General features: G+C 40.4%; 1 pseudogene; it reads left to right on the plus strand.

The window, feature by feature from the left end:
* Nucleotides 1-20637: 20637 nt before the first annotated feature.
* LOC146867487 (small ribosomal subunit protein uS11m-like) lies at nt 20638-21956 on the plus strand (annotated as a pseudogene).
* The last annotated feature ends 652 nt before the right edge of the window (nt 21957-22608 follow it).

The raw sequence follows: 22608 nt of genomic DNA on the forward strand, positions 1-22608 counted from the left end.
CGGTAACAGCATTCTCAATGCCTCTAGTGCACATCCTCGTAAACTAGTTTACAGCATCCCTTACGGGGAACTATTGCGTGCCAAACGCAATTGCAGTACCGAAGGAAGCTACCATAAGGAGAAGGCAATAATGATCCAACGCTTCAAAAATAGGGGCTATCAACAAACAACTATCAGTGAGGCTTGCAAAAGAGTAGAAGGGATGTCACGGAAAGATCTATTACTTCCTACGAAACGTACACCAGACACAGAGAATTTGCGGTTTATTACCACTTATTCAGGACAAGCGTACAAGCTGAGAGCGATTTTGGATAAATATTGGCATGTACTGCTCACTGATAATCATCTGCAAAAATATTTGACTAGTCATCCCCAGGTTACATTTAAAAAGAGCAAAACACTGAGGGATGAACTAAGCCCCAACATGGTTACAGAATCGGTGAAACCCATAGTGGGCGGCCGCCCAGGGTTCAGATGCTGCAGAGGCTGCAAGGCATGCAAATACAGCTCTGATTGCACGGTGGTGCAATTTTCTAGTATGAGTAAGGAAATTAAAATCAAAAAATCCCTTACTTGCAACACAACCTACTGTGTATATGCTCTGATATGCCCATGCAACTTGGCATATATTGGCAGCACTATCCACCGTGCCAAGAAGAGAGTGCTTGAGCATATCAGAGCTATACGTCACAATAATAGGCAATACCCTGTAGCCAGACATTTTTTCAATGAACATCAACAAAATGAGAGGTTGTTGAAGATGGTTGTTGTTGATGCAATATACGACAATGTGCGAGGAGGTAATAAGCTACTACAGTTAAGACAACTGGAATCGAAATATATAGTTGATTTCGAGACTATGTCTCCTAAGGGTCTTAACTCAAGTGAAGAGCTATCAGTACATTTACATACCTGATATGTGAGTAACTGTTGAATTGTGCAACATTGAGTGTTATCTGTTGGCTTTGGCAATTTTAATGGTTACACTGATTTTATTATTTTTCAGGGAGTGGCACTGCGGGCCTGAACAGACCACTGATGTCATTAAGTATTCTGTTATTTTGTGTGGCCTATTTGCTTTATAAGTTGCCAATTATTGAGCCCATTTAGATATGTGCCGGAACCCTTTATAGGATAGAATTTGTTTGCATAGATATTTGTTTATCAATTACCTTTTACATTTTTTCTAATTGATTTAGACTGATCCATATATATTTATATACTATGAGTCCTTTCGGGTTTTGGCAATCTATGTGTGCTTATCTGCCCACTTGGGCTAGAGTCTATCAAGCGGCAATCTTTACGAACAATGGTGATATAAAATTTACTCACCCAGCTGGGCCATTTTTTGATTTGATTTTTACAGTGTCTAAATATTTGTGTCAAACCGCCCACTTGGGCAGCGGACAAACATTACAAACACATTGTAAATAATGTAAATATTGTTACTTTATTTTCAGTTGGTCTGTGTACGAATTTGACAGTGCCAAGATGGCCGCCACTCTGGCTATTATTATTTTCACTATGGCTGGATTCAACAGTCTGTTTTCTATGTTTACACGTTTGAAATGTATTTAACTTTATGCAAAAAATGTCGCCATGAGCGTGAACAAGGCGAAAGCCGAAACGCGTTGTGTTTGCAGTCATTAAACCAATCTGAACTGCAAATCTCCTGGGTGTCCGTGTGATTTCTTACCCGAAATCGTTTGCTGTGTTATATATATATATATATATTACTAATGTAATTAAGTTAACATTTATTTCTATGGGGCGTTAGTTTAAATTCCTGCCTCCACTGCTATCTTTGGGAGCACATTGGTAGGTGCTTGACATGCTCCAAGGCTGGTCTTCTGTGCATTTAAGCTGTCTCGATAATATTAAGGCTGTAATCGATTTATATTATAGCCTTATAGCCCCCCGTAGCGGGCTATACTGGCTATTAAAGGCCCGCTACCATGTTAAAGGCCAGAGCAGAAGGCGAGGTACTTTAACAACGTAGTGGGATTTTAATAGCCGGTATACCCTGCTACAAAGGGCTATAAGGCTATTAGAACATTCTGCCACTAGAGGGCAGAATGTTCTAACAAATAAAACAAAGGCCTCTCGAAGCTCGAGGGGATTTAAATCCCCTCACGCTCCGAGAGGCCTTTGTGAAAGCATTGGAATGTTGCTCTGCGGGCCTTTACCGGCCCACAGAAGCAGGGAGAACTCCATAGTCTTCAATGGAGCTCCCAACATTCCAATGTTCTAAGATATAGTATATTTGTGAACTGCAATAGTTCTACTGTTTTGTGGGTGTGTCCTTTGTATTAGGGTGTGGCACTCTATAGCTCTCCATACTTTTCTCTTACCCAAACCATTTTACAGTAGTTATTCCCGATTTCCACACCACTCCTTTATCCTCCCACATTTACTACATAATTGTATACCTTCATGTGTAGTGATCTCTGCTACTGTTGCCAAGATATCTGTACAGAAAAGATAGTAGAGGTAGCAGTAGAAGGCTTCACTCAGAGGTTTGTGAGTTGTATTTTATTCGAAAGTAAATAGTGCTACTGGAGTACTCCTTTCCACTCTGTAAAATGCACTTTGTGTGCCGGGCCTATTATATTTAATGAGAAAAATGTATTCTAGAAACCGGATATGAAACAAGGTCATAGGTCAATTCTGATCTTATTAACTAAGGGAAACCAGCCATGCAATTAGCTGATGCTGATCAATGGGAAAGGATATGCTATTTGGAGACAAACTAAATGCTATCTACATAACTATTCATACTAATTTCTGAGGGTCTCTGCGAGAAAAGTTTTATTGACTCTATTATACATTATAATAGGTATAACATTTAATATGAAGTAATTCTGGGAACACTGATCTGAAGAAACAGTTTGATATTAAATGTTTTGATTGCTACTGCTATACCTTTATTGATCGATGTCATAGAAATTAGACATTGAATTATATTGAATTATACTAAGCATGGATGGCAGCAAGTCGAAAAGTAGAATTTAATTTCAAAATCCTACTGCGGGTGGCACGTGGCATTTAGCATTTATTGGATTTGATGTAAGAGACGGAGAGTCCTTAACTGTATTATGATTTGTAATGATTTTATAGTTAGCTGCATCTTTCTAGGGGACAATTAAGCAAAGCTCTCCTTGTGGGTCAATGTCGAATAAAAGGTTATAATATCTAGTTCTCATGTGTGCTAAATGAATGGTGACGTTACTGATATAGCTACAGTTGTAAAAACAACTTTTCTTAATTAACTATATGACATTAAAAAAAATAATTAGTAAGCAAAAGAATCCACAAGACAAGCAATTTGAAGAAGCAGTGTGGAATGCATCGAGAGGCTATATGTGTAAGGGGGAAGTTCGACATGTATGGGGGAAGTAACACTAGCATACAAAGTACATGTGATTTTGTATGTAATGTAGTGTACTGTGATAGAGCTTTCTGTTATCAGTAGAAATATTGTTTAAGACGGGAAAACATATTAACCGTAATGTTACTGCAGCAACAGTGGACCTATGAACTAATACATTAAATAAAAAACATTTATGTAAATAGAAGGTGAGAGGTATATAGTACAGTATAGTGTGAAATGATTTGGAATGCATCTTTTGAAGGGCATTAGCTTAGGAGGACTGAGGAGTAATGTTCATCGGCAGCGTGGTACAGGTTCTCCTTATTCCAGGACTTTAAATATTGAACTACGTTTCATGACCATTCCCACCCCCTCAGGAAAACAAGAGGGAACCTAATGATGGTTAACATACAACAGCTCACCTAAGGTTCTATTTCCATTTGACAAAGGCACTGCTACCACACAGGCATCATCTCCCCCACCATCTCTTTCTGCATTGGGCAGATGTGGTTTATCCCTCAGTTGCATGTGGCATGGCATTGGTGTGAAGATGGAGGTTTAGCAGAAGTCAAGCATTCGGATGACAATTACTCTAATCTGTCTTGGGGCCTTACAGGTTCACTCAGTGGAGCCCACACCAGCATAATAACCCCAGCTCAGGGCAATTATGGCAGTTTTGAGGGAATCTCTTTGATTCCCAATAGCCAGACATGGTGTTACTTAGGATACCTTCCTTTGAGTTTGCAAACACACCAACTATACACAAAAGGGGAATTTCTGGGGCTTCCTCACCATCACATTACCACGCATGCTTGCATTGCTGGCAGGGAAAGCTCCAGGATTTGGCATTCCTTTCGGAAGCCTGTGAACACTAATGAAGATTACATAAGGACTGTGTCCTTATGGCCGAAAATGGTTATGGGAGTAGTCTTCCCTCTCCGGACTCAGAGATTTACTAATTTCTGGAGACAGGAACTGGATGCTTGTCACCAAATGTGAGCTGATGAGTGCCAGTGCACCCCCCATTCATCTCTCATGTCTGCAATGCCATGTTAGATTTGGGAGAGGAATACTATTCCATTCTAACATGTACCTTGTTGGGCATGATGCTTGTGGAGGCAAAAGCTGGGACCCCACTATTTAGCTGGCTGTATCTCAAACACCACACCCACCTTCTAATGAATGGCCTGGAGATTGATGGTAGGACCTTGGTGGAGGGAGGGCTATGTCTCTTTAAAATAAACACAGTACTCGCAGCTTAAAACATTGGATGTGTATATAGAATATCAAATTGTAGGGAAAAAATAAACATAATTTTAAAAAAAACATACTTTATGTCTCTTCCGTCACTTCATAATTCACTGCCTGGTATGGAACCTCTTCCTGTATTTCTTTATTTTTCATGGGCACCCATAACATGTTCATATATTACTGGACATTATTAAAGTGTTTGTTTGTTAATTCATAGCTTAATAAAATGTATTTTGGAATATTATACCACATCTTTGCATCTTGACTTATATCTTGCGTATAGAAGCCATTCAAAAGTTTTGGCACTTGTATGTGGCCGTGCATGTAGAGAGGAGCAATAGACTTTAAACTATGGACTTGTTTGTGTTTCAAATAGATGCCAGGTGGACTTCCAACCCATGGGGACATGCCACATGTACGTATCAAAGACAGGGGCGGCTGGTGACATTTGAAAATGGCGGGGCGTAAAAGTGCTGGAGGAGTGCCCCGTAACATAACCTGGATGCTCGCTTACCACTTCGGCGCAAAGGTGGGAGATAAAGCTGCTAAGCCAGAACACCCTAAATTAACATCCCAAACATGTACATTACCGCCAGCTCCCAAAGGCTTAAAGTCGTGCCAAAACGCACTCTGAAACTAGGCACAAAACACACCTTCCCCTCCATGGATTTTCTTCAAAACACTTGCAATCAAAATTAGACCTTCCCAACTCTGATTCCAGCTAAGCAAATCCACTCGGAACCACCTGCAACACCCTACAATTGAACCCCAAAAACATGCAAAACTCACGTTTAACATGGGCTCCTATGGCAGCTCTTTCCCTTCCTCGACTTTGCCAAAAAACACCCTTCCCATCGATCGATTTCTCCCAAACTTCCTGCACACCCATCAATTCCACCTCCCTGCCACTCACAGCAGCCCCGGTCCTGTTGATCCACTGCAACCCCTAAAAAACACTTCTCCACGCACCCCAACACCGCCCTTTGGATAACATTGCAATCCGGGCCTTCACAAAAAATGCTCTTTTTTCGCACTTCCACTACTTCGATCATCTTCAAACTCACTGGGACGACACTAGTTCCAACCATTCCCAAGAATCTCAGCAAGAAATACACAAATCCATCCACTGGAAGGGGTACGACTTTTCACCCAAACACAAGCCCCCCGCAAACCCACAAAAATCAGCCAAATCTGGATGGAATTTTGCAAAACCACCCGAAAACCTTCCCAACACCATTATGCACGAACCTGAATCGGGCCCTGAGCCCTAGACTCCGGGAACCCTAGCAAATTTCAACCCTAAACCCTAAACACCACCCCAACTCTACCACCTAACCCCAAACACCACCCCAACCCTACCACCAGCAGCGAGAGAACTGAATTAAAATAAAAACAAAAACTTACCTGACCGCCTCTGCTCCTGGTCCGCGTTGGCACCTCTGCCCCCTTCAAACCGGAACACCACGTCAGCACTGGAGTGGCTGTGCCCTCAGCCAATCCTGGCGCAGCGGCAGCGCCAGGATTGGCTGAGGGCACAGCTTACGCTACGCCCGCTGCCTGCCCATTAGGAGACCGAGGGGCTCCTAATGCGCATGCGCAAGGCAGTAAAAACACAAGTACGCATGACTGGGCACGGGCTAAATATTACTCTCCATGCCCACTCATGCACACTTGTGCTGCCTTTCCCTGGCTTGTCTGACAATGCATGTCAGTCAACATGACGCCGGACCGCCCACGGTCCGACGTCATGCTGACTGACATACATTGTCAGTTCTCCCCACCCTCGGTTTCTCTGAACTTAAGTAAACTAAGTTCAGAGACACCGAGGAGGGAGCTGCAGGCGCGGGCGGGTGTGGGGGCGGGGGGGCAACGCTCCAACGCCCCAATGGACGCACCGCGCCTGATCATAGACCTGATTGAAACTGACCCCAATGTAGTGCATGACCTTACTTTATTATATCTGCTATATCAGCCAACCATTTTTCGACATTAAGGTAGGGGATCATGTTCCTGTCTCCTTCAGGTTGAGTGCCTACCAATTGAGAAAAAATCATTATGTACACAGAAATGATTTAAGGCTTAGGGGAAGAACTGTGAATCATCCCTGCTGGTCTGATATTACAGATTGAAAAATATCTTTCTTGACTTGGATATCTAAAAATGCATTTGGAATGTTTAATGATGCAGATTATTCCCCGGCATTGAACAGAGAATATGTTTTGGGGTTCTCATTTTCAGAAATGTTTTAAGGATATTGCAATTCACAACTTTTAAGTTTGTAACAAGACTGTAACTCACTTTCAATTGTCCTGCAAGCAAGTTTATACAGAACACACATTTACCCTACTCCCTCTGAGGGATCTGGTGTAGAAGCCCTCTTCAATGTCAGCTTCCACTTTTCCTCCTAGAAAACATGATTCATTGGGGATATTATGTGGAAGATGCATGAACCAGCCCAGAGTTTCAGTGTTTTGATCAGATTTGTTTCTCAGGAGGTCTTAACCACCTTTTGTATTGTAAACCTGTGAGTATTTCCCCTCACCGGTGCTAGGTGCTCTATTTGTCTCTGGAAATACCTGGGGGCAGATTTATGTTTCCTGGCGCATCCCTGCAAATCAGCAGGGATGCGCCAGGAAAGATGCGTCACGCAAGTTTACCCTTGCGCCACCACAGATGCGCCGCATTTACAATGCAGCGCATCGTGGCGCAAGGATAAACAGATGCGTGACGCATCTGATGGCGTAAGGGCGGCGCATTGCTGGAGTCGTGTCACAAGCACGACACAACTCCAGCAATGTTTAGGGGCTGCCCATACCTAACATGCTGCGTCATGCCTTACGCCTGCTTCAAGCAGGCGCAGGGTTTTGACGCAGCAGCGTCGGAAAAGTGACTCAGTGAAACCTTGTAGATTTCACTGCATCACTTTTCCGAGGCTTTTTCCGATGGAACGCCCACCCTGCATACATTAAACCTGACGCAGGTTTAATGTGGCGCAGGGCTTTACACCGTGACGCAGCTCCATAGATGTAAATAGGGTGCAGGGTTTACGCCGCCGCTGCGTCACAAAAGTGACGCAACAGCGGCGTAAAAGTGGCACAAATCTAACATAAATCTGCCCCTAAGTTGTTCTCAAGATACAACAGGAGACTAAGTCAGAATATTGAGGCTCTTTGGAGGCTCAACAAGAACTTACATGCTATTTTTGAGCAATTTGATATTACGGAAGGGACACAGACCCTCGAGCAGCCCCTGTGTAATTCTAATTGTTTAGTGGTACATTTACACATTGCAATGTCACCTTCACCTCTCTTCATTTGTGTGGGGTGTGATGCCATGAGGAAATGTATTTGCACTTGCACCCTTCACAATTAACTGATGTGAGCACAGAGACAAACAGGCACTGAGGAGGAACAGTACTAAGCACATTATGTATGCACCATCTAGGAAGTGGCATACAGATGGAGTACCTGGGAGGTGACTTTTAGTTTTGATACTCTGGGTTTCAGGCACCCAACAGATACCAGTGCAGATACACATTGTACCTGTCTCCAGAATAGACACTGACACTTTAAAATCATTTTTGATGCCAACAGTGACAGAAAATGCACTGGTCTGACACCACTGATCTGTCTTTCACTATAGTACCTTTATTTAAATAGGGCACACAGTACTTGTGTGCCCCAACAATTCCCAAGAAGGGTGTACTCCAGCTTAGGCATTTCTTTTACATAATAGAGCATACAGTTACATGCTCCTTTTGAACACACTTTGACTTGGTCAGTTCTTTATCCCCTTTACCTGAGAGTGACAATAAGAAAGAAGAGAAATTTCCTTGCATCACAGTTCATCTACCCTCAACTCCTTAATAGGTTTGCACTTTAATGAATTACTAAGGCAAGACCTCAATCTCCACTTGATAGAGAGGTATTTCGCCCTAAGTTCTCAGAACGAGTCTTTTCCATTTAGGTCATGGCTACCCATTCCCTGAGTAATCTTCTGAAAGACCTATGTCTTGTCTTTCTCTTCCCTTTGGATTTTCCCATTTCTCATATACTGGATTAAAGGGAAGCACGCCTTCTCACAACATCTTCATTACTGGAAAGACCACCTGACAAATTGTGACCATTGATGTAGATCCCTTTACGTGTTTTCACACCCAGATAATTCCCTAACTGCATAGTGGTCTTTCTTGCCATGCACCACCATCAGGAGTAAGCTCTACATACATGGAGAGCTTGCCTGCAGCTACCACTCCCAGACAAATGATCAATTTTCAACTTTTATTTTTCAAATCATAATCTATGTTTTGCCCAAATCTAAATAATTGTGGAGACCAGCAGACATTGCGCTTTACTGTACACACAGTGAACCAACATTTACTGTCCGTATTGCCTCTTCTATGGCAAGTGTTGATTCGAACATTTGCTACTTTGGAAGTGTCTGACGAGATCCTTATGTTCTGCAAGATTCCTCATCATTTTATATTTGCAAAACCAGGGATGCTTTTTTTCTATTTTCACAAACATTAGACACGACAGCACCTCCACACAGTACAGGTTTTATTTTCAACTTCAGTGTGCGAAAAAAAAGAAGTTCAAGCGCACACCACTTCAGCAAGAAAAACTTTATCATAAAAGTTACAGAAAGTATATTTCTAGTGATTTCTGAGGTGATTTCACTCTTTGGAAGCTTGTTCAAATACAAATCAAGCAGTAGATAAATAAATGACTCAAAATTAGATATTTTTTTAATGTTGATTGTTTCTCCTAATACTAGCTGCAGAAAATTAATTCAGTAATACTTTAGGAGCTTACTAGGCCAATACCCAATGAGTCCGTATTTGAAGTAAATTAGAACAAAATGGCATATTATGACAGTCTTTAAGAAGTCATTATTCTTTCTATGAAATAATATGGACAACAGGACTGTTTCTGTTCAAGTGTAACTATCCGATGTTTGTAGCAGGCTCGACTACAGCAACATACTATATGGCAGAATCTCCAAGTTGCTCCTAGACAGACTCCAGCCAGACAATCCAGAATGTCCCACTAGAGTCATACTCAACCTCCCACGCTAAACCCACATCTCACCTCAGAGAGGTCCACAAATTTCCCGGTCACAAACGCAGCCAATTCAAACTCCTCCCAGCCACATACAAATCCCTACAGAACACTGTTCCACCATACCTCAACAACCTCAAACAGTTTCACCAACCTGACACTCACCTATGCGCAGCCTCACTATCACTCGCACATATCCCCCACATTCACAAGAACAGTATAGGAGGTCATATATTGCCCCAAAAAAGTGGAACGGCTACCCACAACACAGCCTCCCCCTCAGTTCTTGAGTTGCAGAAGTAGCTGAAGACCTGGCTCACTCTTCAAAATACTCTGAGAGGACAATCATCTACGCATCTGTTCAAGCAGCTGGATACCTCATGGGTGATCAGTGTGCTATACAAATAGACATAACATAACAGATGTTTGCCAGAAGGGCTTTTGAGGAGTTTAGGACCTGTAGTAGAGAGGGTTTATTTTTTACATTTTGAATTTTAACATAGTGGCAGATTAGCATAATTAGTGTAAAAAGTACTGCAGTGTGTCTTCCAAAAAAGGGTCCAATTACGATGCTGTAGGAAACAGCTCTAACCCTCAGTTGGAGCAATTCCTACAGCATCGTAATCTCCGGTTTGGATTAATTTCCGACCTCCCCATTTTGATGGAGTCAGTCGGAAATTAATTTGGTGGGTTAAGACCGACGACAGGAGGTCGATCTTTCCTAGTTCCCAAACGATGTTGGATGGACTCAGGTCCGTCCGACATCGGAATCAGGGCCTAAGTAATTAGATCCCTCACATTTTTTTAGGCTGACAAACACATGCTACATACAAATGCATGGCGGGTGAATCCACCATTCACTTAAGCCAAAAGCATTGATCCTCCTCTTGCCGAATGCTGCTTTGTATTTTGGACTTTAAGCTTGAAATGGCATCTCTCCATTGACGGATAAACCCATGCATGTAGATATTCCAATTTAGCTCTTTTCTTTTGAGGTCTTTGTTCCATAAGTGGGTGGAAAACACTGCTCAGAGATGCATCACAATAGTACAAGAATGGATGAAGTTTTTAGATCCCTTTATGCTCCCTCAGCCATCGCATTGCACATATCTAGTTCTGTTTCTTGTTCCCCCGTGATTCTTCTCTGCAATCTGTGTCCATCATCTTTCCAGGCTTAAGTGCCCCAACTCCCTCCAGACACTTTCAGCATTTGGTGTCCCTTTTTGCACCCTTTGTCTCCACAGTGCTCTGTCTTAGCCTCCCTCTCACCAGCTAGTGCCACACTCAGTCCTCAGTATGTGCAAGGGTTCTACTGTTGTTCTATCAGCTTGTAGCCTGAAGGTGCCTGGGACCCACCTTCATGCTATAAAGTCTGACTAGGTAATTCTGATTGGTGAGTCAGGTGCTGGGAAGCCTTGGTTGAGCCTGGTAGGAGTCCACATGACTTCAGGGAGTCTAGAGTTTAGGTGAGAGTTTGCTCTCCGTGAGTTAGAAGCTGCCTGTTCATGAAGCATACTGGTGCTCGGTGGAAGTCTACATTTTACATGGTCTGCAATAGGCAGAAAGTTGAATCAGGACCTTGAGAAAAACATATTAATTGTACTGCGATTAAGTAGGAATCTCTTGTGTCTCTACACAATTCGGTTTTGAAACACTTGGAAAGGGTCATCTTCAAAAATGGCTACTGTGTAGTTAAATGAGGACGATGACTGTCATGTTTGACCTAACACAGTTTTTGCTTCTTCCCTAACTCTTAGCTCGTAGTCCATGAAATTTGGTGAAAGATTGACTGGCCTGTTTCAGAAATCCAGTGCTTTGCCCACTTCAAAATGAGGCTGTTGAACTGCGAGGCAGTAGACGTTAGGGCCCTGCTGATTTATGGATGGACACCAGCTCTGTCAATGTCATAGTCCAAAATGAATGTTCATACTCTAAACTCATTACACTGCAGCCCAGAGAATAGGATCCTTACCCAAATATCAACATTTATTCATTGGTGGTTAGTTTGCTCAGTGGGCTGTCGAATACATTGTCATAACATGTGGGCAACTTGAAGATGACAGGTTCAAATCCATTGGGTTCACTCAGCCTAGCATACTTTCGAAGTTGATACAGTGAATACTGCTAGATTATAAAAACTGTTACATGTATTTGCTATCAATCAAATTTGTAAAAGACCGACTAAAAATATAAATAAATGAAAAGCAATAGGAGAAAATTGTAAAACTCCTCTCTATTCCATGCAGTATTCATTTTATAGAAGCATTGTAATTATAAGTCTTTTTAAAAGTACCACAAGTCTTAACTTTTTATCAGAGGATTCTTATTTTTTTAATGTATTGAATCCATGTGAGCAGGTTAATCTGTAAAGCGTTAATGTGTAAAGCACTCGATTTTGGCTACCAAGAATAGCGAGGACGGAAGGTGTAATTTTTTTGGGGTGACCTCTTCAAGGCGTGCTATGCCCAACACAACCAAAAGAGTGAAAAGCATAGCTGCCATATGGCACATTAACAAGGAACTGCCGCAGCGCACTTTAAAACAAAAATTACAAGAGGCTTACAATTAATATGTACATAATTACCTTAGAAAACGTTTGTCATCGCTGAGGGCTTCAAGTTACAGCTTAAGCCCACTTCGGTGGACTGCACTTAAGACCATCTCTCATCAGTCTATGGGCCTGATTTACAAAGGGCCTCCGCACTTTTAGCAGAGGCCCCATATTCGTGGCGGAGGGCCCACACTCATGGTGGGACCTTGGCACTACAGCTACTCATTGTGGAGGTCCCACCATGAGTGCCGAGCCCCCGCCACAAGTGCGGCCCCCTCCAGCCATGGGTGTGGCGGCCCTTTGTGAATCGGGCCCTATAACGTACCAGCTGCAGTTTGTCCACAGGCAAGTTTTTGTAAGTGGTTCCCTTCCCATTGTCAAATTAGTTAGCACTATATTTATACGGTATGAAAAATTCTTTGGCCACAAAATATTAATACATCCCATTGGGAATCGCAATTTGGAAGGGACGCCATAAACAGGTCCTTCTAAATGGTGGATTGGTGTATACTTGCAAACCCTAATTGCATTTCTGTCTCTTGTCACCAAAGCACACTTTGGGTTTTATATATACCAAAAGGCCATTTCACTATCTAAAAAGCTACAATTTTGAAACTCAGAGCCTCTGCTGCTATAAAAATCCCTTCATGCATCTGGCCTGTGGTCTCCTATTGAAGTGTGGAATTAAAAATATGTACTTTCCCTTCGAGAAACCTTCTATAAAAGACATCTTAACAGCAGTAAAAAGTCAGAGATCAAACAGGAAACTAAAGAAAATGAGAATAAATGCAAAGAAAGGGTGTGGCCAACACACTCTTTTGAATTACAAATTATTAGGAAACCAATATAAAGCTGTACTGCTTGAAAAAGAATCTGGTTATTATAATAAATGTTGGCCTTTAATGGCAAAAAACATTGCCTCTAAAGACCCTAGGAAATTCTGCTAACTGATTCTCGAAATCTTCAAGTTACACAAAGCAATGTAATTACTGAAGAGAAGTGGATATGTTTGTTTGGGGGAATTATACAATCGAGTCGGCACTATGATTGTTTCAGGGATGACTTACTAGTAAACCTATTTTCCATGAAAAGTACAGTCCTTTCCCTAAATGTAGGTAGAGCTGCATGTCTGGATAATTTCCAAGCCTTAATTGCCAAGGCATAGTTAGACTGGTGGGCTGAAATTCCATGCCAGATTTTGTACTGGATTACTCAAGCCCGAATTTTTCCTGAACGTTCTACAGGGCTGCAATCAAACCATTATATTAAAAAGATGATCCTTCCTTTCTAAAAATTATAGATTAATAAGTCTGATTGATATCTGGGTGAAGTTGTTTGTCAAAATAATTACACACTCTTTAGAAGATTGGATTGTTGGGAACATTCTGATTTCAGTCGAACATGATGTGTTTACAGAAATCCATTGAACATTTGATTATTGTTTCAGTCTGTGGGTTATTGCACAAAAAAACAAAGAACAAGTGGAAAGACAGTTTTTGCTGCTTTGTCTATTTAAGAACAACATTCCACTTGTTTGATAGAGAAATTATGTGGCAGAAGATAATAGGAATGAGTGTCCCTGCAGGTCTGCTCTCAATACTTAGAGCACTTCATTGTTCAAACTGAGCTTGTGTATAAATTGATTCGAATGGTTCCAGGACTGGTTGAATTCTTGAAACCAAGGGTTTAAAGCAGTGTTGTGTGTTTTAGCTCCTACGTAAAGCAGTGTTGTGTGTTAGCTCCTACTTTGTTTTTACTCCATTGGCAGAGCTATCAAAGACCTTTGCCAAGGTTATCTCTTTCTACTCAAACACAAATGTTGTGATTGCCCAATATTTAATGTGTGTGGATGATCTATTTACTATGAAATGCGCTACAATCAGCCTACAATGGGAATCTATTTTTTTTTTGTAAATGCTGTGCCAAAAAAACAAAAGTAAACTTAGTCATATTAAAGTTTTGGTTTTTGGGTCTGAACCCAAACATCTCTCTTGGCTTTTGGAAGGGACTAAAATGCAGGAGGAGGAGTCTTACAAATATTTGGTGTTGGGCTTCCCTTGCATGAGTCTAGAATTTGACTCATTAAGAGACTCATTAAGAGAAGGCAGCAGTAGGGGCTTTTATGCCCTTTTGAGGTCTGAATAAATGTAATTAAGATTATGGAGGGCACTCATTTAATCCATGAATTAAAGCTATGATTAGTAAAGTCACCAAGAATTTTATGGAGTGAAATTCTTAACTTTAGATGCAAAGATCTAGATGCTAAAAAGAGCAGTAGCCTAAAATATATTTTGCAGCTCTCATCGTTTGCCATGATCCAAGCTGTAAGATTTGAATTGAGAATACATTTATTGTTGTTCAAGCTTTAACATGCACCTTAAGATGGCGTAATCTGAAGACATAAGCCTCTATAGCCAAGACATGTTCAATGAAACAGTATTTTTTATCCTACATTAAGTCTACATAATGAAGGGCCATTAACTATGCTGCTTAGAAAAATTCTCAGCTCTGGACACTAATGCAGCTTCTAACTAGTGCCATTCAGTTTTGTTTGCTTTTTGGTTCTCGCTGCAACTACAGAGTTTCCTTCTGTAGTTTTGTAATATATATTCATATTATATTTTACCAGAGCTCTTCGGTGGGATTTTCCATATTATTGTACAAATTAGAATAGCAATCATTCTGTTCAAAGCTCTTGTGGACTGGGAATCTCTTCTTTATCACATCATCATTTAGAGCTTGTAAAATACAGGGGAAATGTGACAGAGAACGACATATCCTTTTGTACTACTAAACCTAATGTTTGAAGAAATGCTTTCAATAATTCAATTGTACACTTGGCAGGACAGGGGATAAAAATCCAATATCATCCATAGAATTTGAATCTCAGGGCCTGATTTAGAGTTTGGCGGATACACTGCCTGCCAAACCTATGGTCCGACCGCTCCCTTTAAAGATGAGTGGACCTTTAGTATTCCATCGATGGAGTTCTTGTTGGGTCTGTCAATGGTATACTTCCCCCAGCGGCCTGACGGAGTTGTGGCAATCGGAGGAAGGACTTTACATAGACATAGTGGTGAGGGACGTGACAAAAATAATGAGCCACACACCCAAGGATACAATTCTAGGGTGTGGAGGGTCAGGACCTTGAAGCGTTGAAACTCCAACGTAATTGAGTTGTGAAGTTCTTGTTTCCCTGGCACTTATTAAGAACAATGGAGTTATTATTCTTTGTAACAAAAAATTGGATTGTAATGTTTTATCTCATAAAATTGATGATGATTGTAGATAGATTTTTGTTGAATTTTTAATTAACAAGAGTCCTTTCACATTTTTAATGTATACAGTCCCACACAAAATTATTTAACTTTCTGGCACAATTTTGCAAAGAAAATAATTCAATATGATGATATAAAATGCACAAACAATTACACTCAACTATTTCTCAGAGAGCTTTGACTACCCCATTAAGACAATGCAGCCCCAATTTAAGAGAATATACTTTTTACTGCCCATCGAATTGATTCACTCACTAGATAAGACCACATATTTTATAGTGCTCAACTATCTCAAAGCGTTCTTGGCATGGAGATTAGTTTTATTTTGATTTTGGATCAAGCTCTAGCCATTACTGACTTGGATTTATTCCTGGAGCAGTCTCTGTCAGGCAGATGGAAACTCAATAACTTTTTATAAAAAGGCAATGAATTTTCTTCGTCCTTCACTGCATTTGTTTCAGAGTTTTTTTTCTTACAAATTATGATCCCACCATATCAGTGTCATTGGTGTTGGACACGTTTAAGGCTACTGCTCATGGTTTCATAATTAATTACCCATCTAGGAAAGAAACAGACATTTGTAAAATAACATAAATTGTTGGTTGCTTCTTTTAAACTGCTAAAGCAGAGATACTACTCATCCATATCCAGTAGTATGTTTCGAGACCTAGTCGTAGCCAAAATGAAGCTTTAAGAAATTTCTACTCACTCTTCCGCTGCCATTTTACTCAAAAGTAGTGCTTTCTATTATGGAGGTTCTAAGAAAGCTGGCAAACTTCTAGCTAATTATCTCAAGATTAAAAACAACATACTAAAATTGATTACGTGAAGAACTCTCAAGGAAATTTTATTTTCAAAGATAAGGAAATTCTTTGTGAATTTGAAAATAGTTATAAATCTCCATATAGGCCCAGATTTTTTTCATCTTCAATCGGAGACAAATGCTCACTTAAGCAATTTTGTGAACCCTAAGGTTAATGACATTGATTGAGAAAGCCATAAAGAAACTTCTTTACTTAAGAAAAGCAAAACACCCGGCTTGGATAGCTTTTCTGTGGATTTTTCCTTCATTTTTCTCACATTGTTGTGCGTAGATTATTGCAATTATTCAATGTCTTCACTTCTTCTTCTTCAACTACTGGTACATTCTAATAGGCTAGAATATGTCTCAATTTTGAAGGGGATAAAGAGCCCACCTCTTCTAAAAATTACCATCCCAGCTTCCTCATTAATGTGCATTATAACATGTTTGCAGAGATTTATGACCGCAATGTAAATATATCTGAGCAAAAATGGCAATTCAGCAGAGTTGTTATTTAAAAATCCTTTATTGAAGACTTCTTCTTTTTTGACAAGGTAAAACCGTAGCCAACGGGTTTCGTCCTCGCGGACTTCTTCAGGGCAAAAACAAAAAAACACACTGTTTTGATCCTTGAAATTAGCAGTTTATCCAGATGACATTCTTCTTTTGTCTCCAACTCTGAGCTCTCCCTACCTGCCTTACTTCACACAATTCTCTCTCTTCTCAGCTGTCTCTGGGTATAAAATGAATGCAGACAAAATTGAACTCCTTCCTTTAAACAAATGTTGTACCAAAGATTAATATGAGCCATCTGGATTCATTTGGAATTCTTCCAAGATCAAATACTTAGGTCTTTGGTTCACTAACTATATTAACAAGATAGTTCATATCAACATTAAGAAAGTTATATCCAAATCTGAGGTAGTCATTTTCAAGTCAAAACCCACTCTTTTTATCCTGGTGGGGTCACTTAGATTCTATTAGAAAGATGGTCTTTTCCATTATACTTTATGCAAAACTTTAAAAAGCCGCAGGGGTGGGGGAGGGGTTTACTTCCTAGATTTCCATCAGTATCACAAAGCTTTCTGTCTCCAACAGGCTTTTCAAGAGGTTATTTATTTTTCTTTGTGTCCCTCTATTGTCACTCCTGCAGTGATCAAACATACCTGTTTATTAGCTTCATCTTATCTGCCCTCGACGAGGAGCTTCTCCAGTTACCCTCACGGAATATAACACATTTAATAAACTTAGAAATATATCAATATATTGGCAATCATGGAGAGAATGAGGCATTATTTGCGTCTCTGATCTCCTTCGGGATAATCATCCTATCTCCTTTCTTTGACTTCAATTAAAATGTCATTGCCCTACTTAATTTCAGTCTCGATTCTCTCTACTATGAAATACAGTCCAATATGCTCTTTGTTCTTTGGATGACTCTCAGTAATCATCTCCTACTCCTATTCCTCTGTAACATATTTTACCATCTTATCCTAAAGCATCTCTTATTTATAACTTGCTTCTATCTCCCCCTCCGCTAAGGCTGAAATCTAAGATTGAACTGCAATGAGAGTCAGATATTGGTATTACCTGGTCAGCCTCTCTTTGAGATAAACTTTGGCTAAAGATTAATAAAAAACCTCGAAAACAGCTGACACTTATCAGACTTCATTCTTTATTTATGATAGACTTCTATGTCTCCCTCCATGCCCGTTAAATTCTCCCTAACACCCACAAACAATTGTTGGTCAAGTACTCAGCCAAACAGTGATTTATTGCATAGGCTGTTTTTATGTCCATCTATTTTCACCTTTTTCATACATCATCTTCATTTATTTTCCCTAATGTATTTCTAGGAAGTCTCGATAATCACAATGATGACTCTATCCTACTTCGCAATACATTTAGACCTTTTACAGGCTATTGCTTTTCAGCAAATAATCATAAATTGGAAGTGTTCTTCAAATATTTCCTTTAACGCTTTGTGGTCTGCGGTTTGTCACCTTCATAGATTGGATAGACAGTTTATGGGTTACTCAGTTCCTGCCATCAATAGAGATGCATTTTGGCTCCCATTAACAATTTATTTATGTACTGTAAGAATCTTCTGCATGTAACTTTTCTCACATCGGAGTACTGTAAACCTTCATGAACTCATACTGACACTCTACTCCTCTACTATTGGCTTTGTCATTCTCTTCCGCTCTTTGATTTGTACTTCACTGATTAAATAAAACATTCTAAGCTGGAAAAAAGATATCATTATACGAAAGGGAAAATGTCCCAGGCAAGGTGATGAAAGCAGGGGTGGCTCCTCCGCTATGGCGGAGGAGCGTCACCCCACTGCGTTTAAGCAGTGGGAAGCAGAAACAAAAATGATAATTACTTTGCGTTATTATCATTTTAGGCTGCTTCCTGATGCTTTGAGGGTGGGTGAGTGGCCGGGGCTGCTCTGCTCTTGGAGCTGGGCAAGGGAGGAGTGGTTTGCCCACTCCTGAGTGCGCAATGACTGTTTGATAGGCTGCATTACAACCTGCATGGAGAACATGCCCCGACCCCCATTCCCTGGTTACGCATCGAACAGGATGCTCAAAACCAATCACAACACTGCATTGCAGCGTTGCGGTTGGTCAAGGGAGCCTGGGTGCTTACCAATCACAATGCTGCATTGATTGGTCAGTGGAGCCTGCTTCCTGTTCCTTGATGTGCAGAGAGCAGAGATGCGGGAACCGGCTGGTAGCAAGGTAAGTTTATTTTTAAAATTGCAGCATGTGCAATCCTACGCGCGCTCCCCAGCAATTCCCCCCTGCACTTTCCCCCCCACGTGCGCAGCCACCCATTAACCTTGCCGGCCGCCGCTGGATGAAAGCTCTGGTAACTGTCTAAACTAGTGGACATAACCAAATGCCAAAATGTTGGCAACTATCATATTTGGAGATTGTAGTGTGCTAAAATGGAGTACTGGGCATAAACCCACAAACGATTAAATCAAAATCCTCTGAGAAGAACTCAGAAGTGAATCTTTGTATTAATTTAAGACTCTCTTAGAATTTATAAGGGGCTATTCATGTACCTTCTTAAGTTTAGGAATTTTTTACAAGGACCACAGGGGATTTAGACTATAATAATTAAATAGTATACCTATAAAGTCAACTCAGGCAAAACAATTTAGAATAACAAATTTTGCATCTGGGAATGTAGGAAAATGTGCATCAGTACTGCATTCTTCAATATTACAACCATCAGAACTGTTAATTGAAAGGTAATACTGTTCTCTGAGAAAACTGCACAGTATTGGTATTTGTGGGTTGATAATAATACCAAAGCATATAGAGACTTCATTTGTCTGCCTTTGTTTACTCTTACTCGTTCCTTATCAGTTTATTTAATTTGGAAAGGAGTGGTATAATACATTGTGCTTTGTTTAGAAAAAAAGGTTTTACTGACAAGCAGACAGCATTATCTTATACCATCCTTCGCCATCAGCTAATATATCAGGTGGTCGTACATGTTTTATCCTCAACTTAGATGTTTATCTAAATAATACTGTGAACATGTCTTACTTAGAATTGTTTTTTATGGTATAGAGTACACAGTCTTAGCCTAGATATTAAATCATTATGTCATTCAGGCAGGAGCCAAGAGTCCAATGTCGAGATTCACAAGCTTAGGAAAATTCACCTATATAAAATGCAATACTAAAGTACACATAAAAAGGTGTGCAGTGGTGTGTAGTTGATGACAATTTGGATATTTATGTAATCTTCTTACTTACAACTCATGTAAAATTTACAGATGACAGAAAGTAGATAAATAAATATGTAATATGGAAGTCTATTGTTGTTGTACGCCTATTTTGCTAGCCCTTTTCATGAAAATAGTTAAGCTCTGTTACTTGTTTACTGCCTTTTTATTTAGTAGTTGTTATTTACACTATATAAGTATATTTATACCATTTTTTTCCACCCTGTCATACATAGATCCTGTGAAGACTGTACAGGTGGGTAACAAATACATGTAATCAGAAAAGGAATTGCAAAAAGGTTTGAATACCTAAAGACATACACATTTGTGTAAATTCATGTAATTTCCGGTGCAAGGCCTTGGCTTGTGTTTTTTGTCATCCCCTGAAAACAAAACTGTTCCCCCTCTTATGTGGAAAATATGAGTGCGTAACGTACTCATATGCAGAGCTTAATTTGGGCCGGTGGTTTCTGGTGCTCAGGACCGGCACTTAACTGTCAGCACCAGTGCTTGTTGGTCTTGGAGACTGCCTAGCTAAGCCATTGAAGCATCTCATGATTGCGACACAGGGTTTGTAGGTCATGAGGTCCCTCATTGCTGCTACGTACAGACAGCTTCTTTACCCTGCAAGGTCCACAGACACCATATTGGCTCTAAACGTTGCTTTATACAGAGGTCTGCACACAGGCATACAAAAACCAATGGGATCAACCAGCAGAGATTGCTAGTAGAACTGCTGAAGTCACAGAAACCCAAAGCTCAAGGGATTTTTGTCTATTCCCACCAATGCCAGGAGAAAGCAGCAGCTTAAGAGGGGGAGGAAAGAAGTTTGAAGAAATCCCAATAGCTCATATCAAAGCAACATATAAAAACACTCACATTCAGGTATCATCCCTTGAAAAGGAGCCACTTGCCCGTACCTCCTGTGGCACAGAAGTTCTTCAAGAATGCCAGGAAGAACACAGCCATCATTGCACAAACTGCTGGTATATATGCAGCACCAAAGCCACTGGTTAGGGTGTCTGCCATGTTTGAGTCATTGTGAAGGGTCTACGGCCTGGTCGGAGGGCTACCATCAAGGGCTCAACTATGGGAGGGCTGGAAGTAATCTCCATTACTGACAACACTCCTAGCACCAGATGTATGAAGATAACATTTTGCAAGGATTCGCAATTAGGAAATTGCAATACAGCATGTATGAAAGTGTGGTGAACACTTTCTGTGATTCCTAGGGGATCACAAATGACCTACCTCATGAATATTAATGAGGTAGGTCGCAATTTGCGACCCCCTAGGAATCTCCAAAATTACGGGGATGATGGCCTGCAAGAGTCAGCAGACCACCATGTCTGTGATTTCCTTTAAATAAAACAATCATTTTTTTAAATGAAACCCTCTTTCCTTAAAGGAAAACAGGTTGCATTTAAAAAAGAAAAATTAAAGTTTTTTTTGATTTTTTAAGTGCAGGCAGTGGTCCGTGGGACCACTGCCTGCTCTTAAAAAATGCTTTTACAAAAATACACAAAAGGGAAGGGGTTCCTTGGAGACCTTTTCCCATTTGCAAATGGGTTGCCACCTACTTGAAGTAGGCGGTAAAATGCAAATGATTTATACCCGCATTTTCAGTCACAAAACAGTCATACATACTGATGCGATTGGTATTAGTAAGTGACACCCTAAACATGCCCCCTCCCTGATACCAAATAGCAAACCCAAATTGCTATTTGGTAACAGGTTACCGAATCACAATTTGGGTTTGATACATTTAAGAAAGCCTTTTTTCTGTTAGCAAACGGCCCGATTCTGTGAATCTGCCCGTATGTGGGCTAAAAAAAGGTACATACATCTGGACCAAAATATCCACAATGGATGCCGGTCACGGTGAGCTCGGAGGATGTAGAAAGAAACTAAATCCAGCAAAGGTAAAATACAAGTATTGCCAAAAACATCAGTCTTTAGTTTCTTAATAAAAAAAAATTATATGGGCAACTTTTTCATTTAGAAAAGCATGTGATGAAAAAAATTCTGTCCTACATGAATAACACAAGACAAGGAAAAGAGAGAAGCAAATTATAGTTACCTCTTCCTCTGTATAATATACAGTAAAATATTTTTACTTTCATCCCTTATTCATTCAAACAATTATACTGGAGTCTGTTTACGGTATTTTCATTTTTGAAATGCTGCATAAATATTGTTCTTTTTATTGTTACTTTGTAATTTCTCACATTACAAATAGTAATACAAAATTCTCTGTAAAAAAAATACAAACAAAAAGACTGGCATGTGTGACAATCCACCACAAGTTGGCGCTGCCTCTCTAATTTGGAAATAACCACAACAGTCAATATACATTAAAAATGACTATTCCCTGGCGCCCAAGCCATTCTTACAGCTTTTGGGAGCTGGAATAGTCCGAATTGTCACACTTGTATGAGTGTGATGGTAAGTACTTGTGTTGTCGCTATCCTTTGCAGCTTGAAAATGGCAATATGTGGTGCAGGCTGCAGTGCCTTCCTAACGAGAGCCCCAGCACGTATTTTTGTTGTTGC

The sequence above is a fragment of the Triturus cristatus genome, chromosome 1_2 (assembly GCF_964204655.1).
Source record: "Triturus cristatus chromosome 1_2, aTriCri1.1, whole genome shotgun sequence".
Taxonomy (NCBI): domain Eukaryota; kingdom Metazoa; phylum Chordata; class Amphibia; order Caudata; family Salamandridae; genus Triturus; species Triturus cristatus.